The following is a 13401-nucleotide window of genomic DNA, read 5'->3' on the forward strand; positions in this document are numbered from 1 at the left end:
TGAGCAGTGACAACAGACAGTACCTTCACTTTTACTTGTGCATATAGCATTGTCACCTCCAAGTTTGTACGAACCTCGGGTTGATAAGTAAAGCTGGTAGCCCTGGGAGTTGTAGCATTCTTGTTGCAATACCTAGTCTCATCACTTCCTGCAATAAGGAGTGGCGATGGCAAATGTAAAGTTACAAACCTCTTAGCAGCATCAATACCTCCTTCGAATAATGATTTTCTAGTCAATTAAACCAAAGTTTATTGCCTCACTCGCTTGTACGTCATATGGGAAAAAGTCTGGAATGAAATGTGAACTGAGTGACTTTTCAATGGATGTTTTTCAATGACGGTAACTTTTCCACCACCTTACGCTGTTTGATACCATGAAAAGAAGCCACGTGTTAAACTTGGATAGGTGCGAGGAGGACGAAATTTAAGCTCATTGATTCACTAGAGTGAACAATGTTTGCATAGCCAAAGCCCGCAAAGAGAAACACCATCAGCGTAATTAGTGGAATTACGTGTTACCCAAAGGCCTTGAAATTAATAATAAATAAGATGGTCTTCCCATTTAAAGAAACAATACAAATAGTTCATAAGCCGCATTTTCTACACCTTTTTATAAATATAATATTTATACAATATGATTATATAAAAATATATTTTTTATGTTAAAAAAATAATTTAATTATTCATAAATGAAATATAACATGTTAGAAAGTATCTAATAATCATATTTCTTACACCCAAATTCACTTAATTCATAATAAAATTAAATATTTTTATTTGAATCTATATATAAAATTGTTTATGTTAGATCTAAGACTTTTGTGATCCTTAATGTAGATAGATGTCTTTCAGATTAATCATATTATCAAGATTTGGTCGATGTTTCGAACCAACTTATATGGTCCATCCTCAGGACAGGGTGAAGAATCAATCGATCTTAAGGAATAAATAGCATGGATGCATCATTGCCTGAAGTCAGCGCTTGAAAACTAGCTGTTGGTAGATCAGTTAAATTAGTTAATTAGGTAGGTAAAATATTATTGATAATAAGAGTTGTTTATTAAAATAATAATATATATTGGTTAAAAAACTAGCTATTAGGAGTCCAAATAAATAAAATGTATTGAAATATTATCTATTTAAAAACTAGTCGTTAGGAATAAATTAATATTATATGTTTTAGTAATAATTGACTTGTTTAACTATTAATCTTTTTTATTTAAAAATTAGTTGTTATGAAATATTCTAAAGAAATATTAAAGTCTAAAATCTATTTTTGAAGAAAGTATTTTATCTTAATGTTATAATAACTAATAAGAAAGGTTAATTAACTTAAAATAACAAATGAGGAAAAGGGGGTCCCTTATTAATATTGAATATAAAAATGTTATATACATAAATTATAAATAAAATAACACTTAAAAATAACCTAGAAATAAAAATAACCAAGCAAAAGAGAGGAATCAAGAGGTGAGAGTCAAAATCCAGCTCTCACTTAATTTCCAACCATCATCCCTATTAAGATTTTTGGCATGCCTCTCAATTTCAATGGCTTCCCTAAGTTTCCTATGGTGGAAGTGATCCACCTTCGCAATGACTTTGGGTTCTTCAATGCAAACATCGTGATTTGTTTTCTCTGCATGCTTAGCTAGGGCTAAAGAGCGGGACTGATTATGCTTAATATCTGCAGCATGCTCATGGATTCTCTATTTGATCGACGTGTCTGTCTCCCCAATATAGGGAATACCACATGAGCAGGGAATAGAGTAGACACCCTTCATGTCCTTAGGGTCAATAGCATCTTTAACTGATCCCAGAGAATTTTTAATGGTATTGAGAGGCCTAAATGAGGAAGTGATATTAATCTTCCTAAGGATATGGGAAATCCTATTTGTGGTTCCTTAGATATACAGGAGGTGAACATTAGGGATAGGATCAACGTGAGCAGGTTTAACTTTGGGGGCTTTGTTTGCTTTGGGAAAGCCCTTAAGGATTTGCGACATGCTATACCCATTCCTTCTAAAGACCTCAAGAAGATGTGATTTCTCTTGATCGTGGTGGCTATCATTAGAGATTCTTAGAGCACGGGTAGAAAGAGTGCTTAGAACCCCGAATTTTTGAGCCGAAAAGTGCTCTATTTTTTTTTTAAGATTTAAACAAGTCAATTATTATTGAAAGATATATAATATCAATTTATTTCTAACAGCTAGTTTTTAAATAGATCATATTTCAATAAATTTTATTTATTTGGACTCCTAACAACCAGTTTGTCTAACCAATATATATTATTATTTTAATAAACAACTCCTAATATCAATAATATTTTACCTACCTAATTAACTAATTTAAGTTATCTACCAAGGACTAGTTTTCAAGAGCTAACTCTTGGCAATGATGCATTTATGCTATTTATTCCTTAAGATCGATTGATTCTTCACCTTGTCCTAAGGATGGACCACATTAGTTGGTTCGAAATGTCCACCAAATCCTAATAATGTGGATGCATCCATGCTATTTATTCCTTATGATTGATTGATTCTTCACCTTGTTCTGAGGATGGCCCACATTAGTTGGTTCGAAACTGATCCGAATTGGATCCTAAAAACTCTCTAAGTTTGCATGACTATTTCAGATTATGCTAAAAGATTCAAGTCCTAGAAAGGATCGAAGCTATCAGAAGGAATTCTCATAACAATTGCAGTTGTGGCCAGAGTGGAGCAACGAGGACCCTCCGTCAAGCGCGCAGACCGTTGGACCGTGGTAAAGTGCAATGGCACAAAACTGGAAAAACCGGAGGCCATATCAAGAAACAAAGGTAGATTCTAATACGCGATTAGTGCTATAAGTGCTAATCATGTATCGCAGGGTGTCCCCCTTAATAAAGGAAATCCCCAAAGCGCCCGAACCCAAAAACGCTATAAAATTCAGAAAAGTAACTGTTTCGGTTCCGTAGCACAGAATTCCCCAAAACCGGTAGGATATCAGAAGGCTTCGAGGTAGTAAGCAATTTTGACTAAGCCCTGCCTGATGCCACAAATTGAGCGACACGTGTCCGACGTAAGAGAGAGAAAACTGCCCTCATTGGACAGGTAAACATCGTGCGACTTGTCCACCTGATATGAAGGATGACCATAGGATCTGGGGGGCCCAGATCGACAGCGGAGATACATCCCAATGACTGACTAGATTTTACAGGTCAAAAATCAAGATGACATGGGATTTGAAGTCCGACGTGGATGATGAGTTGGCAAACAATTTGTGTTTGTGGGCGATCTTGAAGCAAACAGATTTAACAGCCATTTGAATATGATTCAGGGAATCTGACACCTAGTTCGTTAGCAAGCAGGTGGCCACCTCCATGCGAGGCATTACCCAGTGATGATGTCGCAGAGAAGAGGTATTCGAACGGACAGAGGAAAGGGAACCAGAAAGCCGGGAAGTGGAAACAAGCAGTCAGAAGAATAGACTGGCTTTAAAGCCATGAACTGACAGAAGCAGAGAACGGGCAACACACAGAGACACAGAAAGCTAATAGCAGAGAATAGAGAGTAGAAGCCGAGTTGACCTGAAGGCAGCATTGAGCCAAACAAAGCTAGAGAGAGTCAAAGAGTCTGTGTACTCCATTGAAGGCTTGAGAGGTTCAAACAAACTCCTCGGCATAGGCCTGTCATACTACTATGATCCTCAAAGGTCGAGTTTCGGTAAGGAGAGTTTGTGCACTCCATTCCTACTGACTTCACTCTGTTTAGTGAGTCTTGAATCGAGCTCACTGTTGTAAAAAAAAATCTGCTTGAAAACATAATAGAGAGGCCACCACTGAAAGGTTGGACCATGAGACGTAGCCCAGAAGCATTGGGTGAACTCCTTATTAAACTTGTTTTGTTTACATGTTTGACTGTTATGTTTTCCCTAATTGCCTCAGTGTCTATGTATTCTAGCAATCTTAACAATTTGTTGCATAAGTAACATAGGCACATCCATGCACATGATTCTGTAATACCTTTCATTCTTTGTCCTGGATAAATACTAGATCAGAAACGTCAACCAAATCTTAATAATGTGATTAATCCGAAAGACATCTATCTATAATATTGTCTATATAAATAATTTTAATTATAAACCAACTTTTATTTTTTATATTTCAAAATTTTAATTTTAAATATAATTAAAATTAATTTATATTAATTTAAAATAAATAAATAAATATAAAACAGAAAATAAAAATAAAGTTTTCCAAAAATTTTAATGTTGTGGTCACCCATCAACCCACAAGGTGATAAAACTCACCACAATCAAGAAATACCCTGTTGTAAAAATAAGTCGCTCTAACGCTCATTCATCACACATTCATCACACACAATATGTTCTAGTCAAAATTCCATGTTAAACACATCTCTCAAATATCAAACATTTATTATACAAAAAGCAAAATCCCATTTCTAACATGCATTATACAAATGCAAAACTCTTTCTTGAAGCAAAATAGATTTCTGAACCATAAGAGCACTACAGCACTCATACTAAACAGACGAAAGGGGATGCCATCTCACAAACACAACATGAAATCTCGTTGGAAGAAAGACCTCTTCCAAAGAGTTGGAAAACTAAAGTACATATTAAATAGAAGCAGAAATTGGGTCTGAAAAAACAAAGCAAGAAGACCTAATAGGGAGTATTAGGTCTTGTTATCCTAAGTTGGAGATAGGGTTCTTATTCAGATACCCTGAAAATTCACCCCTCCCAACTTTTATTCCTAAACTTATTTAGATACCCTGCAAATTCATCCCTTCCAAGTTTCATTTGCCATTATCTCATATAAAGAAGATCTCCATTCAAAGGATTGTTTTTGGTTGTTTTCTTTCCACTCTTCCCACCACACCATAAAGCTGCTTCCTCCCAAGAAAACATCTGAAGAAATGCTGAGACTGTTTACCATCATTCCCACATTCCTTTCAAACTCTTGAAGATTTTGTAAGCTTTGGTGTTGACCATTCTTGATATTTTTCAGGTCTTTCACAGCCTCTTCTACATATGCCCAAAATCTGGAGTTCTCAATGAGGGATGCAGGCTTTGTGCGGTGTCCTCTAGCCCTTGAACTATAACGAGTTCTTTCTTTCTCTTCCATCCACTTCTGAAGAATTTTATGACGATTGAGTCTTTCATCTGGTAGATAGTTGATGTTGCACTTAGTGCGGTAATGATATGCAATATCCAGAGGCTCTACAATTCTTCTATATGCAGTGCCAACATTTATCCACTTGTTTTGGGATTGAAAATCACTTCCAAGTTATATTGTATTATTTTGGAAAAGAAGTTGAGCATATGGCTTGAAAGTGAAGGTAAGCACGCTAAAGGCCAAGTGGGTTTTAGAAGGAAACACTCAACAACAGACCACCTCGTTACTCTTAGGATCATTGTGGAGGAATTCCGCAATGATAAATCCAATCTCTTTTGTTGCTTTGTGGATTTTAGAAAGGCTTTCGATACAATTCCTAGAAACAACCTATGGAATAGATTAGAAGAGTTAAACTGATCCGGATTTATACTGGGACGCAACAAATTACAGAGATAACCATAAACAAAAAGATGCAGTGGAAATAATACTTCATTTCATTAATGTAAAATACTGAAATATGCTTACAAACAGAAATGGAAATAAAGTAGCTAGGGCGATGGTAGCTTATCTCTAAAAAGAGATGTGGCGGCTACATGCCTCTGAATTGACATGTGTTACAATGAGGCTCAAAGGCCTATTTATTGTTGAGAAACAATGGAAAACCATTAACATCCCAAAACCTAACCCTATAAAATGAAACGCTAAATTGTTGGCCCCATTTTGGGTAAGTTGGTACATCAACTTCCCAGAGTCGTAAATTTGGCACTCGATTTCCATTTGACGCGTACAATAGCTTGTCAGAAAGATCTATCTGTGAATTACAACTTTGGGAAGAGGAACATGGGTCAGTTGCTCCAAGATTTCCCAAAAAATGTCATTTAGGGCCTCAAAATGGCTCTGGAAGTTTAGGACCCGAAAAAACTGCTAAAAATAGTAAATTGTGCTACAATTACAGAAACTAAAAAACTAAAACAGACAGTTGTGGGGTCCAAGTGGGATAGGTAGGTGACCACCAACATCCACCTGGATCATTCCTCCCCCCTTAGGAAGCAATGGTCCCCATTGCATTGAGTTCCTCCATCTACTGAACTTGATCCTTGGTGAGTGTTCTGCAACCTCTGATGTGTCCAGTAATGGTGGGAAGCATGGTAGAGGGTGTTCCACATTGAACACTTGGTGAAAGCAAAGAAATGGAGGAATTTTGTGCTCTAAAGCATTGTTTCCCACAACCTTGGTAATGTTGTAAGGGCCATGTCAGAGTGGTCTGAGCTTCTGATGGGATCTTGTAAGGCATTCTTTCTGCAAATGTAACCAAACTTTTTCACCCACCTAAAACTTGTGTGTTACCCTTGTGGGTGAGGAGAAGTTGTTCCTGTGTTATGTCATGACCGTATCCCCTTGTTGTTGCTACTGCGTGGAGGAACCCTTCGCGGGGGTCATGGATGTGGTGATGATCTTCCCCTTACTTTGGGAGCGAACCAGATAGAAAATGAATTTCCTAGTCTGGGAGATGAGCTTGCTGCCTGTCTTAGCAGTGATCAAGGAGGTGGCAGTAGGTGGGGCTACCTATGGTATCCTCTATAATGAATTACACAAAGAAATAATGACAGCGCGAGGCCTTGACTCATACACAGCATTTCACCTCCACAAGTATGGTTGGCCTAATAATACATCACAAACATCTAGAGGTGTAACATCACATAATACCTCGTCTGTGAATGGTTTGATGTTGTAGGGAAGGCGGCACTACTGGCGGACTTGGAGATTTTGTCCTTGGTGAAGCCACCCGATCCTGTACGGCTACGAGTGTGGTGTAGTCGGTAGGCCCAACTGCTTCATGACCTCTACTGAAATGAGGTTCTTTTGGCTCCCACTATCAACAATGAATTGCGGCGGTGGACCCTTCACCCACATTTGTGAGTGGAAAAGTCGCTCCCCCTCCTCTAGATCTCCGGGCTCATTCCTTTGGATCTTGGTAGTGGCAATAGTGGCGTTGGGCTCCGCATCAATGATCTGCTTCCATTTTCCATTCCCCTTGTCGGGTTATGACTCAGGGTCAGAACATGCATTTGATTCGGAAGCCTTCAACTCGGCCACCAGCGACTGCTTGGTTCGAAACTCACTTGTGTTATGAGTGGGACTCTTGTGGAACTCACACCAATTTCCTCTATCCTTCTTCGACTTAGTGGTGTTGTTCTTTTCTTGCGGCTTCAACGGGTTGTCTTGGGTCACCCGACCTTGGCTTTGTCCTTTGGTCTTCGGATTTGCAGATCTAAATTCTCGCTTCTTTTGTTTCAACTTCTGCTCGATTTTGACAGCGTATCAGTACGCTGTGCCAAGCGAGGAGATGTTTAGGAACTCCATCTCTTCCTGGATGTATCTATGTAGGTAGCCGCGGTATTTGAGTACCAAATGTAGCTCAGAGTCCTTGATACCCAACTGTGTCCGAAGGGTATGAAAAATGTTTGTGAACTCCGGCACATCTTGGTCACTTCCCTGCCGCAACGTGGTTCACTTTATGTATTTGTCCTCATAGCTTTTGACAAGGTAGTACTACTCCTTGATGGCATCTCGGAATTAATTCCAAGTGGGTGCAGCTGAAAATAGTGAGCCTATGCTTTCATCCTCCTACTCACAGTAGGTTTCCCATTAGTCCTTGACATGGGGGGCTGCCTTGAGAAGAGCAAAAACAATCTTTTCCTGACTCGAAAATTCATGAACAGAAAAATACCCTTCTAGCAGATTTAACCATTTATCTACAGGATCTGCGTCTATTTGACCCTCGAAGATGGGGATTTTAAAATTAACTTGTACCTTAAAGGGTGTGGTGTTTCCAGAGTATTTTTTGGAAGCAGATGCGTCGCCTCTGGGTAGCCGCTAAAGGATCCGGGCAAAGTTGTCCATCAACGCGTTCCTTTGTTGCTCGAGGGCTTCTTCGAGCAAGATTTTGATAGGATCTCCTGTCCCCTCATCTTTCTTCTCATCTGCCATGGGAGGTCATCAAGATTTGCAGGGCTGGTCTTGCAAAAGTTCGACCAATTCAAGCCCTAACTCCTTATATCTTGACCTCATTGGGGACATGCAAAGAAAAACAGAGAAAAAGCAAACCACTCTGATACCACTGATCTAGATTTATACATGAACACAACAAATTACAGAGAGAACCACAAACATAGAGATGCAGTGGAAATAATACTTCATTTCATTAATGTAAAATACTGAAATATGCTTACAAACAGAAATGAAAATAAACTAGCTAGGGCGATGGTAGCTTATCTCTAAGAAGAGATGTGGCGGCTACATGCCTTTGAACTGTGTTACAATGAGGCTCGAAGGCCTATTGATTGTTGAGAAACAATGGAAAACCCTTAACATCGCAAAACCTAACCCTAGAAGATGAAACGCCAAATTGTGGGCCCCGTTTTGGGTAAGTTGGTACATCAACTTCTCAGGGTCGTAACTTTGGCACCCAATCTTCATTTGACACGTACAATAGCTCGTTAGAAATATCTATCCGAGCACTACAACTTTGGGAAGAGCAACATCATGGACCCATGTTATTTCCAAATTTCCCAAAAAACATCGTTTAGGGCCTCAAAACAGCTCCGAAAGTTCACGACCCGAAAAACTACTAAAAATAGTAAATTGTGCTACAATTACGAAAACTAAAAACTGAAAGAGACAGTTGTGGGGATCCAAGTGCGATAGGTAGGTGGGATCCAAGTGCGATAGGTAGGTGGCCACCAACATCCACCTGGATCATAAAGGTTCCTTTCGAGTTGAGAGCTGTCGCTATAAGGTTATCCAAGAGTAATTATCAAGTTAAAGAGCAATGAGGGGTGGTCGAAAGATATTAAGTGTAATATCAAAGTTAAACAAGGTTGCCCCCTCTCCCCTACCCTATTTGGAATTTACATCGACAAGCTAGAAGGTTGTTTAGTGGAAGTAGGTTGTGCTAGCACGATCTTAGCCGGGATAGTCATCATCCTTATTCTCTATGCTAATGATATTTTTCTTCTCGCAAGGTGCCCATCTGATCTTGATAAGAAACTTAGACTTCTTAAGGATTTATGTTGTACCATGGGTATGACTATTGACACTGACAAAACAAAAGTTATGATTATCAAATCTAAGAAGGACACTTACACTAATTTTATGTATGACAATAGTAACTTGGAGGAAGTGTCGTCTTTCAAGTGCCTAGGAATTGATATTCATCACAAGCTCAACTAGAAGTATAGCATTGAGAAAAGGATTAATGGGGGGTTGAAAGCTTATTTTGGTCTTGAAAATAATTGTAAAATGGAAAACCTTGTAATGCGCAATAGGAAGAAGTTCCTCTTTGAAACTTTAGTCACTTTTGTTATCTTATATGGATGTGAGGTGTTACACAGTAATTTGTCACTGCCTTCCTGACAGTCACCCTGCTGTGCCAATCACTAAGTTCATGCCTTCTGAACTGGCCCAAAAACCCATTTTTCTAAAGTTCTATTCATCAACGCGTCTGTTTGCGAAATACCCACGATGACTGGCGCTCCATAGTGTATTCCGTGCGCTGCCAGCTCGGAAGGACATCACTTTCCCGCGCTGGTCGCCAGCGCGCCTTTCCCGTGTTCTTCCGTGCTGACATGACTGTCCCAGTTATGTAGACGCGGCGACATCGCGTCAGTTGCCTCATAATCCGCGCTGATCCAGTTTGGGCGAATTTGTTCAAACAGCCAACCTTCCAGATCACTCCAGGCTTGGTTGTTAGCTTTGTGAATGTCGACTCCCTTCTATGGCATGTCCGTTCGACCCTTTGCAACAACCTTCCCTTGAAGATAAGCTCATCCTTCCACCCTTTTAGGAGGCTCCTTCTCCTACATATACTTCCACCATTACCATGAGTAGCTAGTTAGACATAGCTTGGATTGTATAGAGCTTATAGTGCTCAGATTGCTGCTACTATAGGTATTTGGTGTGCTAGGTGTGGAAGTGATTGATTGCTTAGGGAAGGTTGTTTTGTGTTGCTTGTGTGTGAGAGAGAGTTGTTTGTCTTGGGAGAATCATCCTCAAAGGTGAATGCTTGAGATACATGCTGACTGGCCCCTCCTGAGAAGGCTACCGACGTCAGAACATTTGGTTGTACTCTTCTCTATTCTGATTAATAATAGATGACTGCTATTATTGTTCCATTCTCATTTGTACTTGCAATGGTTAAATGTGAATTACATCTTTTCTGACTGATGTATGGTTACTTTTACTAGATTTCACGCTTGTGTTTGTTCCCTCTTCGCGTGTGCAGGTATCTATTCGTGGGGATCGCGGAGGATTGTGACCAGCCAAAGCGAAGGAGTGAAGACAGCATCTCTTCGTCAAACAACAGCGCTGGAATCCAAGTAGGTGCTCTTTACCTCTTGTTTAATTGTAATTAGGAACATGCATAGCAACATTGTTTGATTGTTGCTAGACCCTTGCTGGGCTAGTAGGGATCGCCTCTATCCGTAGAGGGGATTTACCTCTCCAACAATTTGGCGACTCCACTGGGGAGCAGCCTTTTTGTCTCTTGAGTCCACTTTTGTGTTTGACTTTGATTGGTCTTTTTTCCGAGATTCTGGGATTGTCTCTCTGCTTATAAACTTTCTGGGTACATCTGGGAAGTGTCTTGATTGTTAGAAGGCTTTTGCTTTTGGTTTGGGAAGTTTTTGCTTTGGCTTTGCTTGTTTTTTATCCTCAGCGCGTTTTAATTCAGAACAGTCGCGCTGACATCGCGCCCCTGTTCCTTTGGTATCCTTTTCATCGCGCCCTTACGTCTAACAGTCGCGCTGACCTCGTTTTTAGAGACAGCGCGCTTTATTCGTGTCCTTCCGCGCTGGCATCGCGTCCCCGCTTCTTTGTGATCTGTGTCATCGCGTCTGTGTGGTTTCTTTCCGCGCTGACCTCGTTTTTCTGAGACAGCGCGCTTTATCCTTGTCCTTCCGCGCTGACGTCGCAAAGTTGCTACAGGGCTCCTCCTGTCAGCGCCGAGTTGCTGAAGGCTACCCGCGCTGGTCCTGTAAAGTTCATTTTTGACCAAATTAGCCTCCTGAACCTCTTGCTTTGACTATCCCTTCTTCTCTCCACCTGCTTTGTGACTTGCTTTTCACTGTCTGAACTCTGAACTCCTTGATTGCGAAGTCTGGATCCATAGGGTTCCGTTTTTGCTTAGTTTTTGGTTTTGCGAACACCTTCCCTTTTGCTTTCGCTGCTTGGTTTGTGTTTACACCGTCACTTTTTCGATTGCTGAATGGTTTTGAGTCTCTAATTGACTGGTTGTAACTCTCATCCTTCGGGTGTTTGCCCTTTTCTGTTGATTTTGCACTCTAACCCTAGGGTATCTAGTGGTCGTGTGTGTGTCAAGCCTTCCGTAGGGATCTTGTTTGCTCGTTTGACCAGCCAACTTCAGATTTGTTGAGTGCACTTGTTCAGTGATTGTTGGAGTGTCTTTGGTTGTGTTTCCGTGCAATTTCTCGCTTTCCCCCTTGTTTCAATCCTTGCTTGTCTTACCGAGCTTAGATCACATAGCTCGTGCGGAACTTGATTTTCTCGTCGATTTGGGAATCTTTGTTGAGTGTTTTGGGAACTTTGTGTGCTTTCATTAGGCAATTGCATTTTGCTTGGTGTTCTGGTTCCTCCGAATTATTTTAGATGCTTTGTGTCACTAAAAGAAAATCAAACTAGTGGCTTTGCTTTTAAAAAATTGAAAAGGAAAAGAATGTTTCATTGATTTGTATTTTCAAAAGAAAAAGTTTCCTTTCCTCGCTTTTAGTTGCATTAGGCTGTTTGATTGATTGTGTTCGTTTTGTTTGATTGAAATCTCTTTACCCTTCCATAGCTAGAATTCATCAAACAAAATGATTCTCTTTGGCATGTAGTTTGCATCTAGGTAATTGTGAGAGAACATACGATAGGACCTGAAATCGAAACTTAATCTCAAGATCAACTGTAAAATGAACCGAATGAATCTAAAAACGCATTGGAACTAAACACAAACATCTAGAGGTCTAGGTTAGAGACGTGTTCCGGCGTCTTTAAACATAGTCACTGTTGTTTCACATTACGGTTGGGTGATTCCTCCTTCTGTGACTCGATAGTGGTCTAACACGGACTGTGCTCCCACGTACCGTCGCGTATATAGGGAGACCCCACTAGGCTTTTATCCTTGATCCATAGGAAGCCGAGTCTGCCGCCTTACGATTCACAATGCAGTGAACACAACATTCACGAAGATTGACCACCCGTACCCTAAAAAGTATTCTGTGGTTTTGCGAAAAGTCTGGCACACCTTTTACCTAGAATCTCCAGAGCAGTCACTTTTGATCCTTTTCGGACTCCCTAAATGAAAAGGTGTAAGTGAGCGTCTTGTCACTTCGTGCTCATTAAACATTCGAAGGAGACTGGAGTCATCTTTTCGTCCTTTTCTCGACTCTTGAAACATGAAAAGGTCAAGTTCAGTTCCTGTGTCTTAAAAATTTATTCGGCCACGATAACATCACCTGATTAGATCTCGTGTGCGTTAGCTTGAGTAGGTTTCGTTTTCGTTTGCTATGGAAAATTTTCCGGGATTCACTAACCCAGGTTCCCCATCTGATGGGAATCCAGGACAATTCCCTCCTCTTGGGAATGTTGGTGCTCCGTATATGGCGACGTTGTCCCTACCAGGGTTAACTGTCGGGTTGCCTATGTGGTTGTTTTCAACCTCTTTGGTCCCTACCGTATCGGCTGTTAGTCCATCAATCCCTCCACCTGAACGACATCATGTTGATCCTAAGGTGGATCTCTCCCCCTCGACGCCTACTTCTACGTCGTCCTCTTGTACTTCGCCTGGTGAAATTCTCGATGTGAGTAACCAGGTGGCTAAGAAGAAGAAGAGGAAGACCAAGAAGAAGAAGTCCCCTCAGGGAGAGCCTACACACACAGTCCCCCTCTCAAGTCCAGCTATCCACTCCAGTACACCTGAAGTCAGGCCACCTTCTGCTCCTCCGCGGAAGGTCAAGTTTCCTTGTCGATTATGCAAGGAGGACCATCTGCTTCGTGATTGTCCTGGCATTCCCAGGGTATTAGAAGTTTGGTCCCACGATCCGGCCCGCCCTTCATCGTCCACTGATGATCATGGCGATGCTACCTCATCAGTTGGGAATGGTAAGGAGAAAGGGAAGCTTCGAATCCCCTGTCGACTTTGTGAAGGCAAACATCCCCTTCACCTTTGTCCATTCATGGATAAAGCCTCTGCTGTGTTGGAAAGTCTTGCTGCTCCTCCGAATCCAT

This window comes from Pinus tabuliformis, chromosome 8, assembly GCF_031772625.1.
Source record: "Pinus tabuliformis cultivar Carrire ecotype Pingquan chromosome 8, CPIR1, whole genome shotgun sequence".
Lineage (NCBI taxonomy): Eukaryota > Viridiplantae > Streptophyta > Pinopsida > Pinales > Pinaceae > Pinus > Pinus tabuliformis.